This window comes from Danio aesculapii, chromosome 16 (genome assembly GCF_903798145.1).
Source record: "Danio aesculapii chromosome 16, fDanAes4.1, whole genome shotgun sequence".
In the NCBI taxonomy this organism is placed as follows: domain Eukaryota; kingdom Metazoa; phylum Chordata; class Actinopteri; order Cypriniformes; family Danionidae; genus Danio; species Danio aesculapii.
Genome location: NC_079450.1, coordinates 24,568,784 through 24,576,423, shown reverse-complemented (window position 1 = coordinate 24,576,423; position 7,640 = coordinate 24,568,784). Strand labels below are relative to the sequence as shown.

General features: G+C 35.5%; 2 long non-coding RNA genes across 2 annotated transcripts; both read right to left on the bottom strand.

Annotated features, from left to right (window-relative positions):
- Nucleotides 1-4,082: 4,082 nt before the first annotated feature.
- On the bottom strand, nucleotides 4,083-4,529 carry LOC130243011 (uncharacterized). Its single transcript, XR_008839117.1, has 3 exons — nucleotides 4,491-4,529; nucleotides 4,296-4,377; nucleotides 4,083-4,163 (listed from the first exon to the last, which is right to left on the bottom strand). It is a non-coding gene; the product is annotated as an uncharacterized LOC130243011 (long non-coding RNA).
- A 701-nt stretch (nucleotides 4,530-5,230) lies between these two features.
- Nucleotides 5,231-5,764, bottom strand: LOC130242904 (uncharacterized). The gene is made up of 3 exons (XR_008839107.1): nucleotides 5,726-5,764; nucleotides 5,465-5,595; nucleotides 5,231-5,353 (listed from the first exon to the last, which is right to left on the bottom strand). It is a non-coding gene; the product is annotated as an uncharacterized LOC130242904 (long non-coding RNA).
- Between the last annotated feature and the right edge of the window lie 1,876 nt (nucleotides 5,765-7,640).

Below are 7,640 nucleotides of genomic sequence, written 5' to 3'. Positions count from 1 at the left end.
AGTACTGGGTTGCAGCTGGAAGGGCATCTGCTGCGTAAAACATATGCTGGATAAGTTGGTGGTTCATTCTGCTGTGGTGACCCCTGATAAATAAAGGGACTAAGCCGAAAAGAAAATGAATGAATGCACGACACAGTCTAACAAAATGGATTACCTTATTTTATCCTCCAATAGCCCCAGTTTAAAACGCCATTTTATATTATTGACTAACTGGGTTTGACCTTCTGGCTATGTTTTCTCAAAGTTAGAAGCAAATCAAAGGTTTCTTAAAGTAAACAGTTTCATTCAGTAAATCGTTTGAACATTTGCATTATGCAACTATCTACTTCTAACTTTGTTCTAATTCATTCATTTTATTTTCAGCTTAGTCCCTTTATTATTCCGGGGTCGCCACAGCGAAATGAACCGCCAACTTATCCAGCACATGCCCTTCCAGCCGCAACCCATCTCTGGGAAACATCCACACACACTCATTCACACATACACTACGAAGAATTTAGCCTACCCAATTCACCTGTACCACATGTCTTTGGACTGTGGGGGAAACCGGAGCACCCGGAGGAAACCCACGCGAACGCAGGGAGAACATGCAAACTCCACACCGAAACGCCAAACGAGGCTCGAACCCGCGACCTTCTTGCTGTGAGGACAGCACTATCTATTGCGCCACTGCGTCGCCGCGTGTGTTCTAATAATAATGATAATTATAATAATAATAATAATTGATAATTATAATCTCAACAATAAATCTAACTTTACTGTCACTACAGCCAAAAGACAAGCTTATCGTGTAAACTGCATAGTCTTAGAATAATAGGCCATTAATGTGACACTGCATCTGCTGACTGTGCACCGATTAACATCTGTTACTTTAGTGTGAATTCGCCTAAATGTTCTTAAATCGTTTGCATAAAACAATGTTTATACATTGGCGTTTGACATTTTAGTAGCCTAACATTCGAACGTGATGTAAGTTGCTACTTTAAAAAAAATTGGAGTTTGAATATTCAGTAATAATTTACACATATTCCTATAATATTTGTAAAATTATATTAAAAATGTCTTCTGTTTTATAGATATTTTGAAATATTCATAGAGCAAAATTAAGAGAACATACTTGACTGAATCAATGACTGAAGCGGGACGCCATTACTATTATGACACTGCTTTAAAAACAGCATGCTGGTATGGTTACTGGTTTAAACTGGGTAAGCAGCTTAAACTAGCTAATGACCATCAATGAACCATCTTAAAGGGATAGTTCACACAAAAATGAAAATTTACTCACCCTCGTGGTTTCAAACCATTACGAGTTTCTTCTGTTGAACACAAAAGAAGACGAAGAAGCTGATGTAAACATTGACTAGGACTGTTTGTTTTTCCTACTATGGAAGTCAACGGTTACAGGTTCTTAACTTTCTTCAATATAATATTTAATAAAATAAAATCTTAAAGGTTCGAAAGGGTGAGTAAATTACGTAATTTTTTTATTTGGTGAACTATCCCTTTTAACCTTCATCAATAGCCTACCAGCATAGGCTAACTTTAATCCACAATGCATGTTGACCACACTGATTTTTAGCTTCTATTACAACTCAAGTCTTGCATTTTTGAAAACATGAAGCAGGTCATTACACTTATATACTGGAATAGTTATATAGCTAGGTTAAAAAAAACATCCTATTCGTGAGCCTTAGGATTTGTTCTGCCCTCTCTGAAGTGCAAACTGAAAAGTGGGTCAGTTCGCAGTCACCTTGAATAAGTGTGTCAGAAAGCCCTATAGGTGTAACATTAGACGTGTTCATCTTATAAAAGAAACAACATTTTGGTGTCTAGAATTTACATAGACATCCAAATTCACAGATCTTAAATAAAGTTGTGCAAATATTAAAACCTTAAATAATAATTTCCGTTAAGAAAATGCAAAGCTAATGCAAACATACACACAGACTAAACACAAGAAAAAAACGAAAAAAAAAAAAACCCTCTCATGATTTACCACTAGATGGCAGCACAGCACCATTTTGTCCGATAAAAAGCAATTTCCTATAAACTACAGATTTATTGTAAATGTTTTTGGAACGTACCTGGATTTATTTGCGGTATTTATTTGTAGTAATTCTATAGTTGCTGTGGTAATTCAACAACGAATATAAACAAATGACCCAATACTGTAGTTTTCTACAACTATAGGGTATATTATAGGCTACACCACAATACTTCAGTTTACTGGAGTAAAAACTAAAGTAGCTGGACTACAGTATTTTTTTCACAACTTCTTTGTCAAATACTACAGTACCCTATATACAGTGGTTATAGTGCACTTTATGTTAAGGTTAAAAACTATTTAATTATGTGATGTTGTTTATATGAAGTAAAACTATGATTTTACATCAAGTAAAAGTGAGCGTATATGGGTGTTTCCCAGTACAGGGTTGTGGCTGAAAGGGCATCCACTGCATGAAAAAAACAAGCTGGAATAGTCAACGTTTTATTCTGCTGTGGTGACCTCTGATAAATATAAGGGACTACGCCGAAGAAAAATGAATGACATAAAGTAAAATTTTGCATGTTTTTGTAATGATTCCCACTGCGCCACCAAGATGCCACTCTGAATATTTTTTTACAAATTATTTCATAAATATTACATATTAAGTATTAAGTTTAAAAAATGACTGCTTCATTAATGACTCATGGATGGTGAAAGAACACTTACATGTTGGTTTAATTACTTAAGGTGAGGCTTTATGATCCACAGTTTTAAAATATTTTGGATCCCTATTTGAATAGACTTACAATGACTTGTGGAGCTGCACATCAACGGATTTGCTCTTCTGTTGCACTGCTGAAAAAAACCTTTTAAAAAATGTCTAATGAGGGATGATTCACACATTTCCTGTAATTGTTCCTCAGTTTTCTAAGGTCTCAGAAAAAAAGAAAAAGTCTTAGAAAAAAAGTCTCTGTGAAAACATACCATGAACATATATTCTTTTTTCTACATCCACTCTTTTTAACAGTATGCTAAAGTGAAATTATTTTTCACAAGGCACTGAGTATGTTAAGTAAATTGAAACAACCATGCACACATTTCTTTAAAACTTACATAGTAACCTGCATGCCTGCCAGTTTGTTCGTTTGTTTTGACAAATATGCACGTGATGACATCAGACCTCCAGTTTGAGGTTTGGGAGGACCTTCTTCTCGTAAATTACCCCATTGAAAGGAAATGCAGTTTTTCATTTACCTATCACTGAGATAACAATCAGAGAGTGTCAGTGTGTCTTGGGTGTGGTCAGAACCCGCATCAGTCTTGCAATTGTTGTCGAAAGCCTGCTAAAGTGTAGGCTAAATATGCAGCAGATGTTAATATGAGAATGCGTGTGGATACGGTGTTTGTTTGTTTTGTTTTGTTTTTTGTGTGGAAGCGAACAAGAGAACAATGAATACAAATATATCTTGTGAAATATGACTTCAGCTTTATCAGTTCAGAATCTTGTTTGTCTGGTTAGCTATACCGCTGTGTGTACAGTAAATGATTTAAATTAGTTCTACGAATGACTTCATGCGTTTAATACTTCTATCCTTAGCATTTTTTGTCTGTTGTCATTGTAAAATTGCAACAGAACTGCTGCCTGCCTCAGGTCTTTTCAGTGCGATTTTATGTACAATAAATAATATAGGCTAAGCCCTGAAACGCATAACTGTTTTGGTATTTGAAAACAGTGTAAATGCAAAGCAAACTAGAATGGAATTGAAGAGTTCACACTTAGCTGATGACTGATAGCCTAAAAGCTTGTTTGGCATGCTGTCCCAGGAAAGAGCCTGAGCTAGGAGGAGTCCGGAGCTCCCTACCATTAGGTCATGCGAGGTGCGTGAGCTCAGGTTGATCTCGAGAGCTCCCCCGTTTAGGCTAGGAAAAAGGGGAAAGAGTCGGGGAGGATGGGGCGATTCTTCAAGACGGAGATAGTTAGGTTATGTGATTGTAAAAATACACTATATGTAATTATGCAACATGAGAACTTTAATTTCTGTGCAATACAGCATTACATGACAAAGTTTTGTAGTAAAGATTCCATCCAAAACTCGAGATTTACAGATTAGAATGAACCACACCCTTGCTCATTCGCGCTGCGCACCTGCTTTGGGTGTGTCGTGTCCTCATGCTGGAAAGTACAAAAATCCCTTTATAATATATTTAGAATACTAAAGCAAATTCCCAGACAAGGCATGACATTAGGATAACTTTAAGTTTTAATGTGAGTAAACGTGTGGAAGTGTGAGATCATGACCCATACCATTTGATGACTAAAAGAAGACAGATCAATAGCACAACAGTGCAAATCACAGCAACTGGCACAACATGACTTCTGTGGGGATCTGGAATCAGTACAAAGATAAGTGAATGTATGAACTTCTGTGTGAGAGTGTTAAACAAAAAATTAATAACATAAAAAATCATGTTTTATACACATTGTTATAGAGCCACTCACGTTTCGCAGCGGTTGCAGCTACAGATACAGGACATTTATCTGGAAAAAAAAGTATAATAAAGAAAAAAAAATCACATTTCCAAATTAGACCATGAATGCTTTTAATAAAACAAATACAATTTTTACATTAAAACACTCTGTAAAAAACAATTAGTTGCCTTTATTTAGTTTTTAAAGTGAGTAAACGCTGCAAAAAAAAGTATGATTTAAAAAAAGTGAGTCACATTTGCATAATTAAAACTTATATTAAACTTAACAATTAAATTTAAACTTAACAATTCCAAGTTACAATGAGTATATTTAGATTACATTATTTTTAAGTGAAGTCAACTTTTAAAGAGTTTCACTGTAAAAAGTGATTAGTTACTTAGAAAAGTGTGTAAACACATTGTATTAAAAGCAACAAGTTGGCTTTACTTAAAAAAGGAAACCAGTTGTAACTTGGAACTTTTCAGTTGACTTAATTTTTAGAATTATGCTGTTTATTTTATAGATTTAAGGCAACATGTTTACACACTTTTTAAAGTACAGTTGTGCTTACTAAAAGCTCAGTGAGATTAAAAATAGAAATGTAACACTCACAGTCACAAGTGATCTCCATTGATACCTAAAGGCAAAAAATAATGTCTTGCATTTAGACCTCAAAATATGATTGAAAAAGCTTCATCACTTAAATATATTACAAACGAGCTGACAGATTTTTGTCTGTAATTCAAATATAATGAATGGCCTACCTTCTGTGCTAAACATTCCTCATGATATGTGATGTTATGCTGACAGTTTACAGTGACAATCCTTTGTGGTTCGACGTGCAAAATGACTTCATGGAAAAAATTCCCCTTCATATCAACCAGCATGGTGTCCTGCTCATCAGACATGCATATATTCACACATCTCTCACACACACAGGTATTCTTTTCACTTTAAAGACAAGTTTAGAAACAATGCAAAGGCCAAATAAAGTGCTTGCTTACAGCTGAGGTCCATTCACGTGTACAGCCAGGTCTGCTTGGCTCTGAGATGATATATGCAACAGAATTATTCTGATACACTGAAACAGAGCACTTTGGATTGGCAAGAATTCCCCTCAGAAAGAGGAGGGCACCTTAGAGAGCAATGAGAATGCAAAGTGCAAAACAGAAAGAAACAGAACTCAATATGTATCTTTTTGAAAAATGTTTTGACAAAAGAGTACACGCACACACACACACACTGCATACTGTACGTGAACTTACCCAAAAAGACTGCTGCCATCGATATCTGCTGTGAGCTGGTGATCGTGTGATTCACTGAGACGTTTGTTTTGGACTTTTTTCAGTGAGCAGACACTACTGCTGCTGCATAAGAAACCCTCTGTGACTCATCCTTGTATAATTTCCTGTTCATCTGTTCATTAGTACACTTATTCATACACATGATAATACTCAGCTTACTGATGTAAATATATTTGTGAAATGCTTTGATAAGTGAGGGTTATTTAAAACTGTTACCCAACATTCTTCAAAATATCTTCTTTGATGTTTAACAATTTTTTTTATAAAGGGTTGGAAAAACTTGAGGTTGAGGGAATGATTTCACCTTTCAGAAACAGGAATATTATGTAGTTATCTGAACTCCTGAACTTTTACTAACACAATATTCCACTTCAGGAAGTGTTTGCTTATTATTCTTATTATTCCAGAAGAACAAAATTATGAGTGATAAAGTGAGCATGCACCCACCCACACACCAGGAGCATTGGGCAGCTATTGCTTCCAGATCCCAAGGAGAAATTAGGGTGATTTATTCACTTCCCACCACCCTAAAAGAAATTGAAACCTGCAACCTTTTGGATTTCAAGTGCATTAGGCCACAATTGCCCATATTTTAAAACCAACACAGCATCAGCAGTCAAACCCGAACAATTCCTCAACAATACTTAACATTATCAACTGAACATAAGCTTTAATGGTTTATGTTGTTACAACTCCAGTATAACAAAATGGGTTTTAAAAGAGAAAAAACAGACACATTACATTTTTATCATCACTTTACAATTTTATTTTCGAATCAATTATAACAAGCAATTAATAAGCAATTTAAAAGCAGATTTATATATGCAGCGTATTCCAGTTATATATTGACAAAATGGCCTTTGTTTACAAAGTATTAGCTTGGCACATTAAAGTACAATGATAGCCACTGTGTTAACTGAATATGCGGATACACTAACAATTTCCACTAAATAAATTTTAGTTACATTAATAGCAATATAAGTAACAGAAATTTGTATACAGAGTATTTCAACTGAATATGACCCTGGACCATAAAAACTAATTATAAGTGTACATTTTATTTGAAACTGAGATTTATACATCACCTGAAAGCTAAATAAATTTACACAACAGTTCTGTCTGGTTCTTGAATCTGATTGGTTGATAGCTGTGCGATATTCTGCAAATAACAGCACTCGTCCAGCCTAAAGTCGTAGCGGTTTCTGCTGTTATGACCATCAGCTGCAGATGTGAATGAGTGGTGGAAAAAAGTAGTTCCTCATACAAAAGGGTTTTTGTGACTCTCTGTGTTAGATTTTCTTTTTTATACACATGATTATGCTGTCAAATTATTGTACAAACGCAATATCACACTCGTAGCATTGCGATGTGGCTGTATATCGTTACTGGTGGGGACACTAAGGCACAACTCGGCCTGCGGCTTCGTACCAACACGCGCCTCCCACCAGTGCCTATTTTAGCCACATCATACTGCTACTCATGTGATATTGCTCACATATTTTACACGGAGTAATGACTTGTTAAAATAAGTCAATATTTGGCCAAAATACAAATTTTTTAAAATATATTCACACAAAAAAGTATAAATAAAGTGCTTATTAAAAGTGCAGTAGGCGATTTGCCAAAATGCTAACCAGTTAGCAAAATATCTTTGAAACAGTCCCTCCCCTGCTGTCCAAAGCCATGCCGCGATATGACAGCAGACAACTCAATAGTTCACATCATTCGGCAGTTAGAAATGTAGTTAGTGGTTGGCCGGCGGCGTGCAGGAATTACACTTATTACACTTATTACTAAGCCATACTTACATGCTATTTCAGAGAGAATACTCAAAGTAGCATGGTAAACAATATAGGGAGCGCGTCAAAGGTTGTCA